Source organism: Ochlerotatus camptorhynchus, unplaced genomic scaffold (assembly GCF_037179485.1).
Source record: "Ochlerotatus camptorhynchus isolate MF236.1 unplaced genomic scaffold, CSIRO-AGI_Acam_v1.1 ptg000037l, whole genome shotgun sequence".
Classification (NCBI taxonomy): Eukaryota; Metazoa; Arthropoda; class Insecta; order Diptera; family Culicidae; genus Ochlerotatus; species Ochlerotatus camptorhynchus.
In genome coordinates this window covers 1,759,746-1,784,659 of record NW_027040528.1, presented here as the reverse complement: position 1 = coordinate 1,784,659, position 24,914 = coordinate 1,759,746, and the positions used below count along the sequence as shown (strand labels likewise).

Below are 24,914 nucleotides of genomic sequence, written 5' to 3'. Positions count from 1 at the left end.
TTTTTTACACATTCTGCACACAAATTAGCTCACCCCTCACATAAATTCCCGCCGAATTTTATGTATGGGGCGGGGCATAAAGTATCTTTTGCGCAGAATATGTAAAAAAGGAGGGACTTCAAATGTTAAAGCAAATGCATATATAGAGGTACCAGACATGTTTTGTAGTGTCAGGTACTCTATTTTGTAATCTGTGAAAGGGAAATCACAAATCGAGTGTCAACAAAATACATGGCATGTTGAGAGATTGAGCTCGTGAGAGAAAATTTCTCTCTCAAATTTGAATTTTTTGGCTCTCTGGGGACTGGTAGTAAAACAGGTAAAATTGTATGGGGAAAAATCATTTGTATTTAATTGTAGCTTGTTTAGCATTAATTTCCGGGAAAAAACTGAACGAGAAAGCCCCTGACTAATTTCTTTAGGTTGTCGTTCACTTTTTTTGACCTGAATATGCACCGAAAGCGAATTATTCCCACTTCTCTCAATTTCTATATGGGGGTTTTTATCACTTCCTACCAGCGGAACAGCGCCATCTCTGTGGAAAATAGTCGAACAAAATGATTAATTGTTCACAGAGGACACTGCAGTACAAAACATGTCTGGTACCTCTATATATGCATTTAGATTATTATTCGAAGTCCCTCCTTTTTTACACATTCTGCACACAAAATACCTCACCCCTCACAGAATTTCCCGCCGAATTTTATGTATGGGGCGGGGCATAAAGTATCTTTTGCGCAGAATATGTAAAAAAGGAGGGACTTCAAATGTTAAAGCAAATGCATATATAGAGGTACCAGATATGTTTTGTAGTGTCAGGTACTCTATTTTGTAATCTGTGAAAGGGAAATCAGAAATCGAGTGTCAACAAAATACATGGCATGTTGAGAGATTGAGCTCGTGAGAGAGAATTTCTCTCTCAAATTTGAATTTTTTTGGCTCTCTTGGGACTGGCAGTAAAGCAGGTAAAATTGTATGGGGAAAAATCAATTTTATTTAATTGTAGCTTGTTTAGCTTTAATTTCCGGGAGAAAACTGAACGACAAAGCCCCTGATTAATTTCTTTAGGTTGTCGTTCACTTTTTTTGACCTGAATATGCACCGGAAACGAATTATTCACACTTCTCTCAATTTCTATATGGGGATTTTCATCACTTCCTACCAGCAGAACAGCGCCATCTCTGTGGAAAATGGTCGAACAAAATGATTCATTTTTGGTGATCATTTTTGCCTGTTGAATTTCTTTCGAGTACAGTCTTTACTTCACCTATTTACACCTATACTGCCGATACTTGCATAATTGTCCCATCTTTGCTTGATTTCCTATTCATATGGGACAGTTATGCTTTTATGGGCAGTATATTCGAGAGTCGTCTCTTGCACTTTCCATCAGTTGGAGATCCTTAAACTAGCTAATCGTTATGAAGTCATATGAATATTTGAATTATCTCTGATTCAGCTGACATAGTGAATAAATATGTCAGGGATTATGTGATTGAATAGATGATCAGTAGAAGGTCTTCTGAATAATTAATCAATCTGCATCCTTGTAAAACTATCCAAGGGGCTTCTCTGAAATTCTCTGAAGTTCAGTGATCGTCTCTGAATTTGCATTAACTTAAAAAAAATGAGAGCACTTTGAAGAACCGTGAACCGTGGGGAAATATCGAGAGCTTCGGAGAAGAGTTATGAATATCAGGAAAATTGCGGGAGCGTAAGGAAAGTTCTGTGAATTTTAAGGAAGTCCAGAGAACTCTAATTTATTGAGAACTTCAAGGAACGTCTGGGGAGTAAAGATAGCTTTAGGGAAGTCCCGACTATCGGGAAAGTTTAAAGATCTTCAAGAGAATATTCAGACAACTTCGTACTTTTAAGGAAAATGATGAAAACTTCATCGAAGATCTAAAGTAATTTTTAGAAGAACTTCAGAGCAGTTCTGACGAGAACTTCAGAGTAGTTTTGAGGATAAGTTCAAAGTAATTCTGATGAGAAGTTCAAGGTAGTGCTGTGGAGAACTTTAGAGTAGTTCTGAGGATAAGTTCAAAGTAAAGTCATTCTGAGAAGAACTTCAGAGTAATTCTGATGAGAATTTCAGAGTAGTTCTGAGGAGAACCTCATAGTATTTCTGTGGAGAGTTTCAGAGTAAGTCTGAGGAGAACTTCAAAGTTGTTCTTAGCAGACTTTCAGAGTAGATCTGCGGAAAACTTCAGAGTATATCTGAGGAGAGTTTCAGAGTTAGTCTGAGGAAAACTTCAAAATAGTTCTGAACAGACCTTCAGAGTAGTTCTGAGGAGAACTTCAGAGTAGTTCTGTGGAAAGTTTCAGAGTAGCTCGGAGGAAACCTTCAAAGTAGTTCTGAGGAGACCTTCAGAGTAGTTTTCAGGAGAAGTTCAAAGTAATTCTGAGGAGAGTTTTAGAGTAGTAATTCTGAAGAGAACTTCAGAGTAGTTCTGATGAGAACTTCACCGTAACTCTGTGGAAAATTTCAGAGTAGTTCTAAGGAGAACTTCAAAGTATTTCTGAGGAGAGTTTTAGAGTAAGTCTGAGGAAAACTTCAAAATAGCTCTGAGCAGACCTTCAGAATAGTTCTGAGCAGACATTCAGAGTAGTTCTGCGGAGAACTTCAGAGTAGTTCGGAGGAGACCTTCACAGTAGTTCTGAGGAGACCTTCAGAGTAGTTCTCAGGAGAAGTTCAAAGTAATGCTGAGGAGAGCTTTAGAGTAGTAATTCTGAAAAGAACTTCAAAGTAGTTCTGAGGAGAACTTCAGCATAACTCTGTGGAAAATTTCAGAGTAGTTCTAAGCAGAACTTCAAAGTATTTCTGAGGAGAGTTTCAGAGTAAGTCTGAGGAAAACTTCAAAGTAGTTCTGAGGAGACCTTCAGAGTAGTTCTGAGGAAAACTTCAGAGTAGTTCTGTGGAAAGTTTCAGAATAGTTCGGAGGAAACCTTCAAAGTAGTTCTGAGCAGACCTTCAGAGTAGTTCTCAGGAGAAGTTCAAAGTAATTCTGAGGAGAGCTTTAGAGCAGTAATTCTGAAGAGAACTTCAGAGTAGTTCTGGGGAGAAGTTCAAGGTAGTTCTGAAGAGAACTTCAAAATAGTTTTGAGCAGACCTGCAGAGTAGTTCGGAGGAGAACTTCAGAGTATTTCTGTGGAGAGTTTCAGAGTAGTTCTGAGGAAAACTTCAGAGTAGTTCTGAGGAGAACTTCAGAGTATTTCTGTGGAGGGTTTCAGAGTAAGTCTGAGGAGAACTTCAAAGTAGTTTTTGAGCAGATCTTCAGAGTAGTTCGGGGGAGAACTTCAGAGTATTTCTGTGGAGAGTTTCAGAGTAGTTCTGAGGAAAACTTCAGAGTAGTTCTGAGCAGACCTTCAGAGTAGTTCTGACGAGAACTTCAGAGTAGTTCGGAGGAGACCTTCAAAGTAGTTCTGAGGAGACCTTCAGAGTAGTTCTCAGGTTTGGAGGCGAACCAGCCCAAGGCTGAAAGCCTCCTTAATAAAGCTAAATAATAATAATAATAGTTCTCAGGAGAAGTTCAAAGTAATGCTGAGGAGAGCTTTAGAGTAGTAATTCTGAAAAGAACTTCAAAGTTGTTCTGAGGAGAACTTCAGCGTAACTCTGTGGAAAATTTCAGAGTAGTTCTAAGGAGAACTTAAAAGTATTTCTGAGGGGAGTTTCAGAGTAAGTCTGATGAGACCTTCAGAGTAGTTCTGTGGAGAGTTTCAGAGTAGTTCGGAGGAAACTTTCAAAGTAGTTCTGAGGAGACCTTCAGAGTAGTTCTCAGGAGAAGTTCAAAGTAATTCTGAGGAGAACTTTAAAATAGTTTTGAGCAGACCTTTAGATTAGTTCGGAGGAGAACTTCAGAGTATTTCTGTAGACAGTTTCAGAGTTTCTAAGGAAAACTTCAGAGTAGTTCTGAGGAGATCTTCAGAGTATTTCTGTGGAGAGTTTCAGAGTAAGTCTGAGGAGAACTTCAAAGTAGTTTTGAGCAGATCTTCAGAGTAGTTCGGGGGAGGACTTCAGAGTATTTCTGTGGAGAGTTTCAGAGTAGTTCTGAGGAAAACTTCAGAGTAGTTCTGAGCAGACCTTCAGAGTAGTTCTGAGGAGAACTTTAGAGTAGTTCGGAGGAGACCGTCAAAATAGTTCTGAGGATACCTTCAGGGTAGTTCTCAGGAAAGTTCAAAGCAGAGGAGAGCTTTAGAGTAGTAATTCTGAAGAGAACTTCAAAGTAGCTCTGAGGAGAATTTCAGCGTAATTCTGTGGAAAATTTCAGAGTAGTTCGGGGGAGAACTTCAGAGTATTTCTGTGGAGAGTTTCAGAGTAAGTCTGAGGAAAACTTCAAAGTAGTTCTGAGCAGACCTTCAGAGTAGTTCTGATGAGAACTTCAGAGTAGTTCTGTGGAGAGTTTCAGAGAAATTCGGAGGAGATCTTCAAAGTAGTTCTGAGGAGACCTTCACAGTAGTTCTCAGGAGAAGTTCAAAGTGATTCTGAAGAGAACATCAAAGTAGTTCTGAGGAGAACTTCCCAACAAACAATTTTAGCTGCAGATCAGTTTACACAGATTAAAATTAGCTGCATCATTCAATTTTCGGCTGCATAAGCTAGTCTGCAGCTAAAATTGTTAGTTGGGTTGGGCGTAATTCGGAGGAAAATTTCAGAGTGGTTCTGAGGAGAACTTCAGAATATTTCTGTGGAGAGTTTCAGAGTAAGTCTGAGGAGAACTTCAAAGTAGTTCTGAGGAGACCTTCAGAGCAGTTCTGAAAAGAAATTCAGAGTAGTTCTGTCGAGAGTTTCAGAGTAGTTCTGTTGAGAACTTCCTAGTAGTTCTGAGGAGAATTTCAGCGTAGTTTTGATGAGAAGTTCAAAGTAATTCTGAGGAGAATTTCAGAGTATTTCGGTGAAGAGTTTCGGAGTAAGTCTGAGAAGAACTTCAGAGTAGTTTTGAGCTGACCTTAAGAATAATTCTGAGCAGACGTTCAGAGTAGTTCTGAAGAGAATTTCAGAGTAGTCCTGAGGAGAACTTCAGAGTGGTTCTGAGGAGAACATCAGAGTATTTTTGTGAAGAGTTTCAGAGTAAATCTGAGAAGAACTTCAGAGTAGTTTTGAGCAGACCTTCAGAGTAGTTCCATAGAGGTAACTCTAAGACGAGAAGGTCCCGAAGAAACGAGCTCAACTTTTTGGCTCAGCTCTGGTACTATCTTCGGTCCCAAGCTAATCGATTCACCCCTCGAAACATAGGAAAATCCACTAACCCCTCATTTTATCTGTCAAACTTTCATAGCGAATCAATACAAACATAGTGTAGTACTATAATTTCGACTAGAATGGAGTACGTTAAACGATTTGCTTGGGACCAATAGGCTAGTCAAGTACTGAGCCAATTTAAAATCGTTAGTTTCCTAGCTAGTTTATTATTTCAACCACGAAATCAGCTGTCAAAGTGTTCGAGTTGACAGCGGTTTGTTATTTATTTTCAACCAGTAAAACGTATGTATTAGTGAAACTGCTCAATAATACCATAGAGGTAACTCTAAGACCAGCAGGTCCCGAAGAAACGTGCTCAACTTTTTGGCTCACCTCTGGTACTATCTTCGGTCCCAAGCTAATCGATGCACCCCTCGAAACATAGGAAAATCCACGAACCCCTCATTTTATCTGTCAAACTTTCATAGCGAATCAAAACAAACATTATGTAGTACTAGAATTTCGACTAGAATGGGATACATTAATCGTTTGCTTGGGACCAATAGGCTAGTCAAGTAGTGAGCCAATTTAAAATCGTTAGTTTCGTATTGATTGTTGATAATACTAACGGCGACAGAGAAGTCTATGGATCGGGTCCAACGACATTACTTCCCTTCCGTCGACTAATTGTTCGGCTCAAAAAATTCCAATGACATCGACTGGGATTGGACCGACACCCGCTAGGGTGAGAAAGCAGTCACGCTTTTATCGCTCACCCACCGGCACCACCTTTTTACCAAGCGAGTTACCAAGCTACTTGGAAGAATTTCGGACTTCAGAAAATGCATGGCCTACCTTTGCTTGACTACCAAGTAAGTTTTTATTATTATTTATTTTCATTTACTTTTACATCTGACAATATATCTTTTACAATTGTTTGTGTTCTCATGTTCTGCAATCTTGCAATAATCATGTCAATAATAATCATAATAATAATAGTAATAGTTGCAAGTGAGTTTGTGTGTATGTGTGTGTGGGTGTGAGTGTTTTTTCTCTCTTTTGGGTGACTGCACTAGAGTTACTGCGTTACTTTTTTCACCGCTCGAGCATGCCAATCGGGCTGCAGAATGATGTTGCGCACAGATTTGACTGTTTCAAGTTCTCATTTTCTTCTCGGTATGATAATGGTTAGTTGTTGTGGTTGTTGTTGTTGCTGTTTGCAGTTTCTATGCGCGGTGTTAACATATCATGGTCTAAATAATATTCTTCAGTTTGGTTTATCTGTATATACGTTCGATAACTCTCGATCAACGTTGTAGTAGGATTGCACGAATAAGTCAGTTTGAAACTTAATGTAGGCTTCGAGGGAAACGAAAAACGTTAGGAACTTTTACCTATTGAAGTACTAGCTTTGCGCCAACTTTACCCGTGTGCGGTCAACATCACCAACGACAGTGCCGATCGAGATCGGCATGATGATGGTAAGCTACACGTATTTTTTAGTATTATTAAAAATTGAAAATGGTCAAACTGTCCAAACTTCAGAACCAACATTCGAAGTGACATATTTTCGCTCTAACTGATCGTTAACGTCGGACGCAGGTTGTGACAGTTCTGACAGTTCGGTCTAACGCAAGCTAACGAAAACATGAACAAAACGGAAAAGTAACAACGGAGGACAAAACATAGTAGGCTTGCCATCTCTCAGCAGAAGCCATTCAGGAACTTTGTAGTAGTTTTGGTAGTAGTAAATCTATGAATGCGAATTGTTGTTGTTTTTGTTTTACTTTCGTTTTATTCTGCGTGGTGTAAGAGAACAACTAGATTTAGGAAACAAAACCGTATCGTATTTTATTTTTGTGGGCGCTTCTTTCGCCGTTTCTCAACCGTGAATGGTTTGACTGTTTGCTTTTGGGTTGTATTTGAAGGGAAGGGGGACATCTGGTGGACACTAGCGGAAACATCGATTAGATATATGAATATACCACTTTGGTGCTTCTTCGATTCTATGTTAAGTAGTAGTTGTAGTATTTCTTTTTTTCTCAAGTAAGTAGCTGTTATGAGTGACTTTAAAAATGTAGTTTTCTCCTTTGCTCGCACGTCGGGGGTGCAATCGTGTGTCATTCTAAAAAATTTTGCGAGGACAAAATTAAACATTCATGATATGTCGAGTCTTTTCGTTTTTTCTCTCATTTCTCCGCTCAATAAGTTAAGGTTTTTTTTATGTAGGAACGAAATTTGCTTTGGATCTGCTCATGTTTCACTCTCAAATAAGTTTTCTTTTATTTTGAATTTCTCTAAACTCTATTATTGTTGTTCACGCGAGTACTTTGTTCTTCTTCTTTTTTTTATTTAGCGAGATAGTCCAAAAAGGAACGAACCCAACAGTAAAGTGTTGCCAAATTGGTGAGATTCGGGTGAGATGATTGTTTTGATTAGAGTACGACTTTTGGGATCATTTCTGGTAAACTTTTGTAAATTATAACGGAACTCTTTAAAGGAGGCGAAATTCAAATTCAAAACTGTTCTGGAACGGTTTTGGAGGAACAATTTCTGCGAGACACGAGCACGATTGATGCCATTCTTATTTTTTCCTCTACTGGTTCGATTCTAAAACACTAAGATTAATAGTTTGGTCACCCCCTTGCCTCAAGCTGCTCCGGCAGGTGACCATTTAGGAACTTTTATTTTTTATCATACACTTTCTTATGCTCGACTATGAATATCAATGCTAGTTGAATATCAATGAGTGGAAAAACTTGAAACCCCTTCCCTGTCGACTGCAGGAAAGGAGTTTGAGTTTTACCGAAATCAATGGATCGACTCTTTCATCGGTTGATACCTCGCAATTTCATCACTACCGCCTTCTCGTATAAACATTGCACGTTGAAAAGTACACTAAGCTGAACTAAATTGGTTAACTTCCATCTATGCACTCTGTTTTTTTGTTCTGTTTTTCTTTTTAATATTTTTTTGTTTTTTTTTGTTTTAATATCATTTTTATTTAAAATAAAGCTTTAAGCCAACTACATTAAGTATCATCAGTTAATACTAGGTGTTACTTTTTTTCACTGTTAATATCAATAGGATTACGCTTTCTACAACTTGGCATCAATGCGAGAAATTCTAGGATCTACTTCCAGCTCTGTTTGAAATTTGAATTCCTTCCCCACAAGTCCCTTCAACAGTACGGAAACCTATAAAAAAATTACACTTTGCCCTTGCAATTCGCTTGAATCCTCATATTCTACGTGTAAAAAAACGATAGCATTTTTACCCACTTTTACTCAAAATACAGTTATTTTGGTTATCTTCCTTCCAGTTATACAATGTTTACCTTCAAATCGATAAATTTTACAAGTACAATAATCGTTTCGCATCATAATCGGAAGTTCCCCGTACCCTCCCTCATTCAGCACACACACAGTCCGGTCTCGTTAGTGGGAGCAAGCGAGGTGCAAAACCGATGCGCCCTTTGGATTTCAAGCTCTTCCTCTCCACCTCCTGCTACCTTGCCTCTACCAAACCCTTCGCAGCCTCTCATCAGTTCCCCTCCCTATTGGATGCCACCGAGCTCCGAATGCATAACAGTGACGGCGATTCTCCGTTGAATGCCGCTGCAAAGGAACTCGCCGTGCGCACGCCAACAGTGGGAACAGTGTTGCCAAGTTCGGGTCAGATTAAAAACAATGGAAGCAGTCGCTTGGGAAGGAAAATGCCATCAACCCTCGGGTGCGGCATATCAGTCTCTTAAACTTTACAGTGTTTCACTACCCAACAGGGCCGAGGTGGCCGGAAGCAAGCCTGTGTGTGTATGTGTGGGTGTCTGTATGTAACGAGCACGGAGCGGAAACTTCCCGCCATTCAGTAGGTTTATTTTAATTTTATTTTCTTCATTTTAGCGACCTAAGATTACAGTTACCATTAGTACACTCTCGTTTATAACGTATATTTTTATCTATGTTTTAGAGTAGGAACTTAATTGTTGCATTTTTCTTCTTCTTCTTCTTCTTCACCGTTTTTTTTTTAATTTTCATGTTCTCGCTTCAGTGTTTGCCTCTTGTTGCAAGCTTCTTCGTATTTGCGTCTTTTACAAATTGTTTGATTTTAAGTCCTTCCTTTCGTTTGATCCGTGCCTTCTTCAATTGACGACGAGGACTCCTACTTCCGTGGCTGATGGTGGTTTGTGCGAGTAGGAGTGCTGTCAGCGGTGGAGAGATGATCGGTCCGAATGATTGCTTCATTGTTGCTGCTAGCTTGTGGTAAGTAGTCGTGTCAAATCTAAAATTAGAGAAAATCGTGCTTTAGATATACCCATAATTAAATATACTAAATATACTTAAATATTAAATTAAATCATTTTCAATTTTGTGCGAAACATGTTTAGAAGATCTAACTTGATGCAATTATTGGGGTGCAAGACTGTTTCGAAAATATCTGGTACTATAGAGGTAGAGCAACAATAGCTGCAATTTCCAAACCTTATCGGATGCTTACGTCAGCTGGTGACTAGAGTGTGAAACAATCGATAGAACTGTTTACGCACAGCGAAGGTACGCGAGCAAATCGGCGATCATCCCTTTTGCCAGTGGTGGTGGGGGCAGGAACACCCCTCACCTACCCTCATCAACGGATGAGTTTGGAAAAGAGGATGCTCGATTCGTACCTTCCTCAAAATTGTCGTTTGCTCGCTTTCTACTTTCTATGTACAATTTTCACACTGCCCGTACTATATCGGAACTATCAACTCTATACTTTAATCTCCTAATCTATCGTATAAAATGTCCACCTTAAGTCTGATATTTGACGTTAATCATCTCCAGCTATGTAAGGTATTGGAATTTTGAACAATTTTTTTTGACGTAGGACTACGCCTGTGATTTCTATATGGGGGTACACTTTGTGAAAACCAAAAATGGAACATGTAACAAAATTATGAAAGATTTTGAACGTTAATAACTCAGCTGCCCCTGGACCAACTTCAAAAGTTTTATCACCAATCGATCAGAAATATTTCGATGCATCTGTTAAGATTAAGACTTCATCATTTTTCAAATTGTCGCTATTGAAAATTGCACGAATGAAAATTATCACCGATTGCCTACGAAAAGCGATTTCCCTAACACAGATTTCAAAGTTGAATTCAATCCGGTCTCACCAAACGGTGTTTATTCAATCTCCGCGTGGTGAGTGGTGGTGTTCTCTACACAACAAAAGGCTGCCTGCAAGTAGCGAGCTGCAGCCGACATGAGCGCCCATAGAAGGAGGAGGAAACCGTACCGCTATTGATCGGAATCAGTAGCTCTTCGTAAGTCGCTGTGGGCCATCTATGTCAAGCGCGTCATAGTAAAGAGTACAAACAGAGAGAACTCCGCTTAAATTCCAATTCCTACGCAAAACACAAGCTCCTGCTGCAGTTAACAAATAAGATTTATTATATAAGTCCACGTAGTCCTACGTCACCATTGCGTACAACCCCATAGGGATGTCCCTTGTTGTTTTTCTTGTCGTTTGCTCTTGTGGATGTCCTCAGGCTGTAATAAATAATTCAATCCTGATCATTTTTAGAGCACAAATACTCATAGTGATGCCACCGAAAAAAGTTAAAGCCCCGGTAAACAAGCTCCCTCATCTGTCAAAATTGTGTTTTTCCACCCTAAGGATTTTTTTTGAGGTAAATGCGAGCTTCGTCACTTGTTGAGTACGGTGCTGCCTATAGGTATCAAAATTGTCCCTATCCATCATACATCATCCAATCCATAATATATACCATTGGCTATTATCCCTATCCTTATCCGGATAATTTTAAAACGGATAATATCCCAGTTAAAATTATCCGGATTGAATCCGTTTTTAAAATTATCCGGTTATAAAACAGTGGATAGGGATAGTATCCATTATTTTCAATATGGGAAATACTGTCAAATACCCATCAATAGGGTATTATTGGAATCGGGATGATGTCTAGAGGCTGAAAATTAAATCCGACGCCATTTTGAAATCCAATATGGCGGCTCCCGATTTCAGAAAAAAAAAGTCTGAAATAATGTCAAATACCCATCAATATGGGTATTTTTGGAATCAGGATGATGTCTGGAGGTCAGAAATCGATGACCAGTTCCGATGCGGATCTCGATTTAAGAAAAAGTGGGAAATACTGTCAAATACCCATCAGCATGGATATTTTTGGAATCGCGGTGACGTCTAGAGATCAGAAACCGGTTTAAGAAAAGTAGGAAACACTGTCAAATATTGATGGTATTTTTGGAATCGGGATGACGTCTAGAGAATAAAAATCGATATCTGACGCCATTTTGATATCCAAGATGGCAGCCATTGAGGAAAAATGGGACAGACTTTCAAATGGGACATACTGTCAAATACGAAATACAGAAATCGATATCGGACGCAATATCGAAGTGTCAAATACCCTCCAATATAGGTATTTTCGGAACGTTGACGACGAGTAGATGCCAACAATCGATTTCCGACGCCATTTTGGAATCCAAGATGGCTGCCATCGGGTTTCATAAAAAATGTCAAATACCCTACAACATGGGTATTGTCGGAACGGGGACGACGCGTAGATGCTGAAAATCGTTATTGGACGCCTATGTGATGGGTATTTGACGGTATATCCCACTTTTCTGAAACCGGAAGTCGCCAGCTTGGATTTGAAAATGGCGTCGAAAATCGATTTTCAATCTCTAGACGTTACTCTTATATTAAAAATACCCATGTTGATTGGTATTCTTAAATTGGGAGCCACCATCTTCAATTTAAAAATGGGGTCGGATATCGATTTCCGGCTTCCGGATGTTACCCCAATTCCACAAAATACACATATTGATGGGTATTTGACAGTATTTCCCACTTTTCTGAAATTGGAAGTCGCCAGCTTGGATTTGAAAATGGCGTCGAAAATCGATTTTCAGTCCTTAACCCTCCGTTACTCGCGCTGTTGTACTTTGTAAAACACACATGAGTTTTCCATTGCCATTTTGTTGCTGAGTAACCAATTGATCTGAAATCAACGAGTATTCTTCAAAAAACTTGTTTTGATCTAAACAAGCTAAACTTTGATTACAGTAAACACCTTAAAAATGCGGATAATTGGGAAAATGTAAATGGAAACCGCGTAAACTGTGGCCATACTACGTGGGATTTGACTTCATTGATTACAACATGGAATGTATCGAGATCCTGACCAGATAGAAAGTTACTGTCTCCGACAAAGTTGTTCAGAAGCTCATAGCCTTGTCGCTGGTGGACAGTAGTTCAGAATTTTCTCACTACGTAGCGCTACTGTATGCATGTGAAATTCTCGCATGTGATATATCTCGAGATCCTGACCTGATAGAAAGTAAATGTATTCGGCAAAGTTTTTCAGGAAGTCAAGATCTTTTTGGTGGGTGACAATAGTTCAGAATTTTCTCACTATGCATCGTTAGAATATACGTGCCTTTCTTGCATATTCAATAGCTCGAGATCTTGATCAGTTAGAAAGTTGCTGTCTTCGGCAAAGTTGATTAGGGGGTCAAGAATTTTTGCCTGGTAAACAGTAGTTAAGAATTTTCTCACCACGTGGCGTTAGTATACATGTACACTTCTCGCAAATGCTATATCTTAAGATCCTGATTAGATAGAAAGTTACTGTCTACGACCAAGTTGTTCAGGAGGTCAAGGTCTTTTGGCTGGTGGACAGTAGTTTCAGAATTTTCTCACTTCATGTTGCTAGCATTAATGTGAAATTCTCGCATATAAAATATCTCAAGTTCTTGACCAGACAGAAAATTACTGTTGTCGGCAAGGTGTCAGGAGGTTAAAGCCTATTTTTGGTGCAAAATGTTTCAGAATTTCTCACTACGCGGTGCTAGTATACAAGTGAAATTTTCACGTATAAAATATCTCGAGATCCTGACCAAAGAGAAAGTTACTGTCTTCGGCAAAGTTGTTCAGGAGTTCAAGGTCTTTTGGCTGGTCAACAGTAGTTCAGAATTTTCTCACTGCGCTGCGCTAGTATACACGTGTAATCTTCATATATTCTACAGCTCGAGATCCCAAACAGCTAGAAAATTACTGTCTTCGGCAAAGTTGTTTAGGAGATCAAATTTTTTTTGCTGGTGAACAGTAAATAGTTCAGAATATTTTCAGTATGTGGCACTAGTGTGCATGTAAAATATTTGTATATGCTATAGCTTAAGGTCAGGAACTAACTGTCATCGTCATAGTTGTACATTCGGCAAAGTTCTTCTGGATGGTGAACATGCAAAAGCGTTTTATTCAAACCTCTCTAATTTTACGTCCAATTTTTGATCTTCTCAGGTAATGTGAATGGTATGAATGGAATAGTATAAGGGTTATACTGCTACTTTTAGTTTCAATTTTTTTTCCAAGTCAATTCTGAGAAAATCAATCATGATTCTTCAGAGCAAATTTTGAAAAATAGTGTAACTTTGGGTGAACCTTTGGTATACAAAATTTGAAAATGATATTGAACAATGTGCCTCTTCGTATTTCCATTCAAAATCTTTAAAATGTTCTGAAAAGAACGAAAACTGGACATTTTTAGGGCGTGTCTTAAACTTATGATCGGGAGTGTACGGTTTTATAAATTTCTCCATTCAATTGAGCAAAAGTGCCTCACTCTATGAGCTAGTCTCGTTGTCCGTGCACACGTAAATACAGGGATTTTTTTGTTCTAGACCCCTCGATAAGACATTTTGAAATTAGCCTTAAATGAAAGGGAGACTCTAAACATTCATTTGATGGAAGCTTCAGCGATATTGATCTTTTAAGATAATGTTTTCCAGCTGAGATACGTGTTATTTACCACTAATTTATCAGAGGTATACAAGTGGAACGACTCAACCCAATTTATGTATCAACAAATCTGCATGAAAATCTTCACCAGTAAAATAAATCCAGAATATATTTGTCTTATCCCACTAAGACTGATGTTAATTGTATTTTTATTTTATGATATTTGATATGCGAGAGTTTCCCGCCAAGTTTTGAGAAATTTCTGTCATAAGCCAAAAGATCTTTATCTCCTTAACAGCTTTGCCAGATTTCACGTATGTCCTAGCGCCGCGTAGTGAGAAAATTCTGTACTGTCGACCAAGGAAAAAGTTTTGATCTCCTGGACAACTTTGCCGATGACAGTTTAGCAGGTCTCGAAATATATCTAATGCGAGAATTAGATAGCGCAAAGATGTGAAAAAAAATGAATTTATGTCCATCAGCCAAAAGGCCTTAGCTCCCTGAACAAGTTTGCCGAAGACAGTAACATTTTATTTGGTCAGGATTTCGTGACATTTTATATGTGAAAATTCCACGTGTATACTAGCGCCGCTTAGGAAATTCTCAACTATTGTACACCAAGTAATAGGCTTTGACCTCCTGAACAACTATCTCGAGATATTTTATATGAGAATCTCACGTGTGTTCTAGCGCCACGTAGCGAGAAAATCCGGAACTACTGTCCACCAGCCAAAAATACTTGACCCCCTGAACAAGTTTGTCAAAGACAGTAACTTTCTATCTGGTCAAAATCTCGAGATATTTTATATGAGAATTTCACGTGTATAATAGCGCCGCGTATTGAGAAAATTTTGAACCATTGTGAATCAAAACATAGACTTTGATCTCATCAACAACTTTGTCGACGACAGTAGTTTTCTATCTGGTCATGATCTCGAGATATATCACATGCGAGAATTTCACATGTATTCTAGCGCTACGTAGTGAAAAAATTCTGAACTACTCTCCACCATCAAAAACGATATGATCTCTAGAACAACTTTGCCCAAGACAGTAACTTTCTATCTGTTCAGGATCTCGAGATTTTCCATGTTGTATCCAATTCAGTCAAATCCCACGTAGTACGGACACCGTTTACGCGGTTTCCATTCACATTTTTTCTTACTGTGATAAAAGTGTAGCTTGTTTTGTTAAAAACAAGTTTTTTAAGGAATACCCCTTGCTTTCATATCGATTGGTAGCTCGGCTGCAAAATGGCAATGGAAAACCCACACTGTTGTACAAAGTACAACGCGCGAGTACTCGTGTTACAAAAGTTGGCGCGAGTAACGGAGGGTTAAACATCATCCTGATTCCAAAAATACCCATAATGATGGGTATTTAACATTATTTCCCACCTTTTATGAAACTGGTAACTGCATCTTTTATTTTAAAAAAAGGGTCGGATATCGATTTTCGGCTTCTGGATGTTATCCCAATTCCAAAAATTTCCATATTGATGGGTATTTGACAGTATTTCCCACTATTTATGAAACCGGAAGTGGCAGCTTGGATTTCAAAATGGCGTCGGATATAAATTTTTGGTCTCTAGACGTCACCCCGATTCAAAATATTCCCATATTGATGGGTATTTGACAGTATTTATCACTTTTTCTTAAATCGGGAGCTGACATTTTGGATTGCAAAATGGCGTCGGATATCGATTTCTGGTCTCTAGACGTCAGCTTGATTCCAAAAACACCCATGTTGATGTTATTTGACAATATTTCCCACAGATCTGAAATCGGATGCTGCTATCTTGGATTTCAAAATAGCGTCGGATATCGATTTTCAGCCCTATACATCATCCTGATTTAAAAAATACCTATAATGATGGGTATTTGACAGTATTTCCCACTTTTTCTGAAACCGGAATCCACCATTTTGCATTTTAAAATGGCTTCGCATGTCTCTAGATGTCACCCCCGATTAAAGAAATACCCTATTGATGGGTATTTGACAGTATTTCCTACTTTTTCTGAAATTGGGTGTTGCCATCTTGGATTTAAAAATGGCGTTGGATATCGATTTACGACCTCTAAAAATCTTCCCAATTTCAAAAATACCAATATTGATAGGTATAGTATAGGTATAGTCTGGAACGCGCAAAACTTGGACAACTTCAAATTAGTGTATTTCTGTTAAAAATGCATAAAAAACCTGAAATGCTGCATTTGGAAGTTGAGTGTATATACAATGGTTGCTATGATGAGTTTTCACCGTTTGCTCTTTAATTTTCAAAATGACGTCCAAGCAAGAGGAGTAGCAGCGTGTCAAAATTTTGCTCGCGCAGCAAGAGAATCCGACGTTCTCACACGCCAAGTTGGCAAAATTGCTGGATGTGGACAAATCGACCGCGACAAACGTTTTAAAAGTGTTTGGGGACCGTCTGTCGACCACCAGGAAGCCTGGAAGCGGCGGCAATCGTAATCCGGACGTGGCAGCGACCACGAAGAAGGTGGCGGTGAAATATAAGCGGAACCTAACCTGTCCACCCGGGACGTCGCTGGCAAGCTCAATGTCTCCCATACTACTGTGCAGCGGGTCAAGAAACGAGCCGGGTTGTAGGCGTTTAAGAAGGTGAAGGTGGTGAACCGAGATTTCAAGCAGCTTCCGGGACAGGAGTTTTATACCGCATCAGGAAAAGGGAAATTTTTCAAAATTATCAAACTATCGAAGTTTCCGAAAACATATCTTGTCTGGCAGGCCATATGCACGTGCGGCATTTTCATTACTACGGGAACCATCAATCAAGAGATCTACGTCCAAGAATGCCTGGAAAAGCGGCTGATACCATTCCTAAAGCAACATAATAGACCTGTGCTATTCTGGACGGACTCGGCGAGCTGCCACTATGGGAAAAAGGCAATCGAGTGGTACAATGCGAACAACGTGGTTGTGGTACCCAAAGACCACCCCTCCCAACAGCCTAGAACCATAGAGGTAACTCTAAGACTAGAAGGTCCCGAAATAACGTGCTCATCTTTTTGGCTCAGCTCTGGTACTCTCTTCGGTCCCAAGCTAATCGATTCACCCCTCGAAACATAGAAAAACCAATAACCCCACATTTTATCTGTCAAACTTTCATAGCGAATCAAAACAAACATTGCGTAGTACTAGAATTTCGATTACAATGGGGTACGTTAATCGTTTGTTTGACGTTCGCATGTGGCGGTGGCCGAGAACATTTCTTCTTGTGAGAATAAACACGCGACGTTAACTTATAACGAATTAAAACTTTATTGTAACGATTAAAATACAAAGACTTATCGCGTTGATCACGGTGCGCATCACAAGCTTCTGGAATATTCTGACGTTTATGCTGCTCGGCTATCATGCGTCAACGGGTGACAGTTACGACTGCCACCAGTGAGCTCAGCGGCACTGTTGGTAGGGTCGTTTGGTAGAGATGTCCATTCGCCCCAACAGTTTGCTTGGGACCAATAGGCTAGTCAAGTAGTGAGCCAATTTAAAATCGTTTTTTTCGTATTGATTGTTACTAGAACTCCGCCCTATCGAACGGTATTGGGCCTTGGTCAAACGGAATCTAAAAAAAAAACTTATAAATCCATGGAAAACGGGCAGCAGTTTAAATCTAACTGGCGTTCGGCAGCGAATAAGGTCGATGAGACCACTGCGTAACATTTAATGGAAGGGTTTAAGGTGATACTCTAAGGAAGCCTTAGCGTGAAACTTCAATGGCACAAATGTCAGATTCTACAAAACATAAAAATTTGAAATTGCTACTCCATGTTTGCTGTGCTACTAGAAACAGAGAGTAGCAATTTCATAATTGTATATTTTGTAGCAGCTGACATTTTTGTCTTTGAAGTTTCACGCTAAGGCTTCCTTAGAGCATCACCTTAAGCGGGAGGCACGGCAGTTTGGATTTGGCAAACCAAAAGAATAAACCAGCATTTTTCCCTTTAAATTTATGAATTGAACTACCAAAAGAAAAATAAGAAGATTTTTGTGATATGAATTTTGACTGAAAGAAACGATTTTTTTGTCGACCAGTTTTTGCGCGTTCCAGTCTTTATATGGAAGATCCGTGCCTTGGTGATTTAGCTATCAGTGATTCCATAGCAAAACCATATAATGGTTATCAGAATTTCGTCAAATTTGTAGTTTTGCTAATGGGGGATGTTCTAATGATCCAGCAAATTTTCCTGATATTCATAAAACATCCCTGAAGACCTCGCAATGTCCCTGAAGGTTTCGGAACATTTCTGAAATGCACATAGAAATATTCCTAAATTTCACGGAATTCCTTAAAAGTTTTTGTAATTTTCTTGAAGTTAATGGGGCTGTTTTAGAGTTCTCTGATCATCCGCCAAGTACTCGGAACTTCCCTGATTATAATGTGGCTACCTGAATATCTATAATCATCTTTGAAGGTACCTGGACTTTCTTGAAGATTACGAAATTTCTTAGGTGCTCTCACCATTTTCTTGAATTCATTATATCATCAGCATTGAAGATCTCTGATCTTCCCAATCCCCATAAAATGTTCTCACAATGTTCTAATGGTCATGTAACTTCCTTTACGTTTCCTAAATTTGTGGAATATTGCCTGAGTTTTTCGGAAATCCTTTAATATATCAGTATTTCCTTGAAATTAATTGATCTGTCCTGATTCACGGAGCTTCCCTAAAGTTCTCTCAATTCTCTGAAACAAATTAAACTTTCCTGAAAACCATTAAATTTCCCTGAAGTTCATTGAACCTGTGAAGTTTCCTAAATATTTCTGATGTTTTCGTAAGTTCACTGGAGTTCGCTGGAGATTCCTGAAATTTTCGGGTATTGGAATTTGAACAGAAGTTAATGAAACTATCTTTAATTTATCGGAACTTACTCAAAAGTCTAGATTTTTCTGAAGTTTCAGAACTTCTTAAAAGTTCCTGCAGTTAGTGGGAATCCGCAATACACATCTGGAAACATCCCTGAAGTTCAGGGGAAGTTGAAAAAAAAAAAACTGGCGGGAGAAGACGAAAGAACCATTCGAGCGAGGGCTGAAGAAGCTTCCAAGGGAAGTTGAAATAAGTTTTCGAATTCAGGAAGTTAGAAATGAACAAAAACTTTAGGAAGTTAAAAAATGTTTAAAAAGTATTTCGCGATTCTCAAGGAATAACCGGAAAGAGCCATCGACAGTTTCTCGATTCATGGGTAACCAAAAACGGTGAAGAAATGTCATTAGTCAAAAGAGTATCAAACATATGATATTTTCAAAGATGATTTTTTTAATGAATTTTGATGGCTGAAAAATATGAGTTATTTAAAAAGATACAAGTCTCTCACAGTATTTTTCTAAAAGGTTCGAGTACGGTTAGGCAATAGTAATTTTGATCATTTAAAAAACATCGGTATAAATCGGTATACAATTTCGAAAATCGGTATTCTGAGGAATCTTATCTAAATCTGTATATCTGGCAACGCTGGTCGAGTGTGCTGAGACGAACTTGGAATGCGTAGGCATTGTTTTCATTTTATTCTGTCGTTTCGCTTTTTCTCATCATCGTACTGTAGAAGCCTTCACTGTTTTCGTTGTGTTTTTCATCATCAGCAGCGATAGTTGGTCGATGCGTAGGCGAGTGTCACGTGAATGTCATGAGAGTTTGCATCACTGGTTCTAGATGCACTTCCACAGTTATTAATTGAGAGCTTTCGATGCATGTACCATTTTTGCATTGGTATAATTGTGAGGCATGTCCAATCATACTTCTATGCCCAGGAAAGTCGATAAATTTTCCTACCCGAAAAAATTCTAGACCGGACCGGGAATTGAGCCCAGCCACCCCCAGGATGGATGGTCTTGCTTACCGACTGAGCTAAGGGGGGCCTTGACGCAATTTGATTGAAGCTTCGCGGGTTTTTATATAACCGTAGTTTAACAAAATAACCCAAGTAACAATTTGGGTTTTATGAGGGTTCTTTAGACCATGATTTAGACTTGTAGCATGCTATAAAACCTCAATAAAACTTGCAATGTTGCTTTGGAAGGCCCCTTTCAGATAAATTTCCTAGCTACGCCAATTGTAATAACAAATAAACACTATAGAGTTAAAAAACATATATAATGGCATTTCAAAAACGAATCAGTTAAATGAAACAGTTTACTGAAACATGGGCACGCGAGGGTTAATGAATAAATAAATGAAACTGATCATATTAATTCTCATTTAAACTTATTTACTCAAAAATACTTACCAAGATTGAGTAAATTAAAATCTGTTCTTGGAGAGAAACCGAATCCTCTCGAAAGGTTAATCTGGAGAAAAAAATAAACAAGAATCATTGGTTACATTTCTTAATTAAGTATTTATTAAAATATAAAATTAAAGCAATCGTCTAGTGACCGGTCGGGTCAGAGTTCGGGTGACTTTGTGGTATAAGGTATCATTTCGGCTGCAAATTCATCCAATGTATTGAAATGACTTAGAAAGCATTCAATAGTGCATTGTGAAAATGTCCAAAGGACGCTTATTCGACCACAGGAATCAATTCATCGATTGTAAATGAAAGAAACATAGGTTAACACTTGTTCAGAAATGCCTAGAACGCCTTGCAAAATATTAAAAAAAATATTCCCAGCTCTACCCGCTGCTGTAGACACAACTCAAGCGAATAATTGAAAGTGAAAATTATCCCTCACCACCACGATTCACGGATAACAAGTATCTGGGTATGCAAAGTAAAGCAAAATGCACCCCCCACACATCATAATCTCGCTCTTGCACGACAAAAGTTTCCGCGAAGCATAACTAATATATGCCTAGTCACAGTCAGTCTCCTATTGTCGTCATCGTCGGGGTAGGTCCTACGTGTGATCCATGAGAAGAATAAGGTTGAAACCGATTTCTCTTATCGGTCGATAACATCCCTCAGCTCTCAGCTCTCGGCTCAGCTCGGTAGGAACCGATTTGGTATGCGCATTCATGACGACCAAGTTCCCCGGGACGCACTCCGTGACGCGATGATGTGTGTACTTAGCAGCAATAATGGAATCCTCCACACATCGCTCCGAGCAGCCAGTCAGCCAGTTCGCAGTGGATGGGAAGAAATTTCCATAAATTGATTATCAATTGATGCGCCTATTTTGGCATGTTTTGATAGATTTTCACGCGAGGATAATCCGCTGTGCATGCGAAATACAAGTTCTAATTTTTTTGGAAGCAAAAATTGGCGCCACTTGCCGGATCTCTCAAGTATCCAATTATTTTTACGTCGTTAGGCACCATGGATGCTGCAAGAAGCGTGACTATGCATGGTTCGCCTATCTCTTTATCGTTTCAAATGAACTCATTAAAACTTTCCGAAAGCCAAACTTTCAAAAGGACTTTCGGGTCAATATTAATAAGCTACTTACTTGCTACGGTTTGCTCTCCGGCGGGTCACCTGGAAAGAAGATTTTCATTTATTTATATCAAGCTTGCTCTAATGGGATTTTTTCATGAATTTGCAACGCAATTTGCATTTCTTGGGACCGAAGTTAAAAAAAGTCTTACTATACATAAGTACATTAGCGAACAAAGATTCGCCATGTTGCATCATGGTCCACGCCCTTTAGTTTCGCTACAAATGAGTGTCCCCCCTCCGCCCTAATGAAAAAAGCTGCAATGAGCAGAACGGAATTAATTAGTGCACAGTTAACACCCCCCGGTTTCAGTTCTCGCATACAAGCACAAAGACTTCTGCCACCAATACTAATTTCCGACGAGTAACGGCAAGGACGCATATAGAGCCATGTAATGAAAACACAGCATCCCCTCCGCTCATCGCACTGCTCCTTCGACAATTAGCGATGGCGAATGAGTCGATTCCGGTAGCCAGTGAGGTAGGCAGTGAGAGAATAGGATTTGTACGGAATCCTTTATTGCTCAAAGGGGAGAATCTGAACACGGCAAAGATGAAACCAAGCGAGGAAAATGTGGGATGTGGCTGTCGTCGTTGGTTGCACACAAAACCGAAGGAGAAGGATTAATTTGCTCGCTCTAATTAGGATTGGTGGTGGAAGTGGGGTCCAGAAGAGAACGGGAGAATGGGGGAAGTTTTATGTGCTCGCTTTGGTATGAAAAGAAAGGATGCTCTTCGAGTCTACTGGCATCATTGCTGCGTTTGTGTTTGTGGGGATCCAGCATCGTCGCTTGGTGGACGGGTTGATGGGATATATAAGGTAGTGTGGTTTTTTTTGGGTGGGAAATAGCGCACGCTCGGAAGATGTCCTGCTGCCGCTGTTTCTGCAGCTCGGCGGAGGATCCATTTTGTTTTACTTTCACTTTATTCATTAGGAAATGAATTAAGACCACGAGGATGGGTATTCTTTAGGGTCTGAGTGTTAAGCGAACAATTGATTTGATACAGTAGATGAAGGCATCATTGCTGCACTGGGGTAGCTTGACATTCAACCTACGAGTTTAGTTAGCAGGTTTCGATAAGGAGAGGATTCCCTATGAGCAATTAAATATAAATGTAGAAACTTTGATACGACATTTTCTACATTAAGGCTGACGAAAATAATATTATCATTTTATGTCGGACAAATAGGTTGCGGGGTTGGGCAAAATATAAATAACAAGGGACGAACACAAAATTAACGGATATACACGAAACGAAAATCATTTATTTTATTCATGTGTTTCACATATACATTTTTGCCAAACATCAGCCTTATACATTCCATAAGACAAACCACATAGGTCCTATAAGAATGCATAAAAGGTATGTGTGACCGCTTATACATTTCATTTGATACATGATCTTCATTAACTTTTTGCAAGGCGTCTGCTTATTAGTTGACTTATACATTTTATGAATAATCAGCAATAGAAATTTGCAAAAGGTATAAGGAGATTTCTACAAAATGGTTTCTCTGGGCAACAAAATGGTGAGTTGACAACCTGGAAGGAGCGGAATGCCTAGCCTGGTCCTCACAAGTTCCTACTTCACGCCTCCTCGAGTCATATGATAACAAAAGACTACCAGCTGAAACATGGACACAGCTGGGTGGCGTAGCCTGGGCAATGTTACCAGTCCAGCAATAGCAAAGTGAAGAGGTGCGACGCGAATACTGGCGCGGTAACCATAGTACGGTGATAAAGGAAATGCTTCATCAAACCCGAGCGTCTGCTCACCATGGAGGTGCGGCTCAAAACGGCGTCTGTTCTCCATGTTAGGAGCGGTTGATCACCGTCCTAGTGCCAGCGTAGGACTCTAAACAGAGCTATGCACGATGGTCCCCCGGCGAGACAGGGCGGAACTATGACCCCCGGCGGATCTATGACGAACTTCAACCACGCAACTTCGAAGTCGTAGCACTGCAGGAACTTTGCTGGACGGGACAAAAGGTATGGAAAAGCGGGCATCGAGCGGCTACTTTCTACCAGAGCTGTGGCACCACCAATGAGCTGGGAACCGGCTTTGTAATGCTGGGTAAGATGTGCCAACGCGTGATTGGTTGGCAGCCGATCAACGCGAGGATGTGCAAGTTGAGGATTAAGGGCCGTTTCTTCAACTACAGTATCATCAACGTGCACTGCCCACACGAAGGGAGACCCGACGACGAGAAAGAAGCGTTCTATGCGCAGCTGGAGCAGGTGTACGACGGCTGTTCGCAACGGGATGTAAAAATCGTCATCGGCGACATGCACGCTCAGGTAGGACGGGAGACAATGTATAGACCGGCAATCGGGCCAAACAGCCTGCATGCCGTATCGAACGACAACGGCCAACGATGCGTGAACTTTGCAGCCTCTCGGGGTATGGTAGTTCGAAGTACCTTTTCCCCCTGAAAGGATATCCACAAAGCCACCTGGAGATCACCTGACCAACACACAGAAAACCAAATCGATCACGTTCTAATCGACGGAAAATTCTTCTCCGACATTATCAATGTCCGCACGTACCGCAGGGCGAGCATAGATTCGGTCCACTACCTAGTTGCAGTATGCATGCGCTCAAAACTCTCGACGGTGCATAACACACGTCAAATCGAACGCCGCGACCCAACATTGAGCAACTACGGGACGCCGTAGTTGCCCAGGACTACGCGCAGCAGCTGGAAGTTGCACTACCCACGGAAGAGCAGCTTGGCGCAGCTTCTCTTGAAGATGGCTGGAGGGACATCCGTTCAGCCATAGGTAGTACTGCTGCAGCGGCACTAGGTACTGCAATCCCGGACCGAAGAAATGACTGGTTTGACGGCGAATGCAAACTGTTAGTAGAGGAGAAGAATGCAGCACGGGCGAGAATGCTGCAACACCGTACGAGATTGAATGTGGAGCGATACAGACAAGCGCGGAACAGACAAAACTCGGTTTTCCAAAGGAAGAAGCGTCAGCAGGAAGACCGAGATCGCGAGACGATGGAAAATTTGTACCGCGTAAACGACACACGGAAGTTCTATGAGAAGCTAAATAGTTCGCGCAAAGGCTACGTGCCGCAAGCCAATATGTGCAAGGACTTGGACGGTAACCCTCTCACTAACGAGCGGTTCCATATCATTAAAGCAACGAGTAATTTTCATCTTTTTTGATTTGCATGAAACCTTGCATACAAGTTTTTGGGGAAGAAAAACGCCGTTTTGCATACTTGGTTCGCCATTTTGAATCTAGCCTTACTTATGAGAAGGGCCTATGAAAAATGTACATGATATCTTCAAAAAATTGTATCTCAGAAACGGTTTGTCCGATTGGTTTGGTGTCTTGGGCGAAGTTTTAGACAATTGTTGGTGTTATATGGAGAAAATATGCACGGTAAAAAAAAAGTTTGGTATTTGTGTTTTGAACTAAAATATAAATTTTCCCTTTAAAGTGACATGTCAATAATTTTTTTATTATCCTTATGTTATAGCTGACTAAAAATGCTATCTAGTGCACAGTAGGTTGTTCTGGAGAAAAATAGGTTACGATGAAAAAAATTGTTTTTTAAAAAAATA

The 24,914-nt window shown here is 39.9% G+C and overlaps 1 long non-coding RNA gene across 1 annotated transcript in view; it reads right to left on the bottom strand.

The window, feature by feature from the left end:
* Window positions 1-6,035: 6,035 nt before the first annotated feature.
* Window positions 6,036-24,914, bottom strand: part of LOC135711410 (uncharacterized) — a 303,909-nt gene continuing 285,030 nt past the window's right edge. Inside the window, exons 3-4 of the long non-coding RNA XR_010518481.1 lie at window positions 20,189-20,249; window positions 6,036-9,460 (exon numbers count right to left, since the gene is read on the bottom strand). This is a non-coding gene — a long non-coding RNA (uncharacterized LOC135711410). The remainder of the gene's footprint in view (window positions 9,461-20,188; window positions 20,250-24,914) is intronic.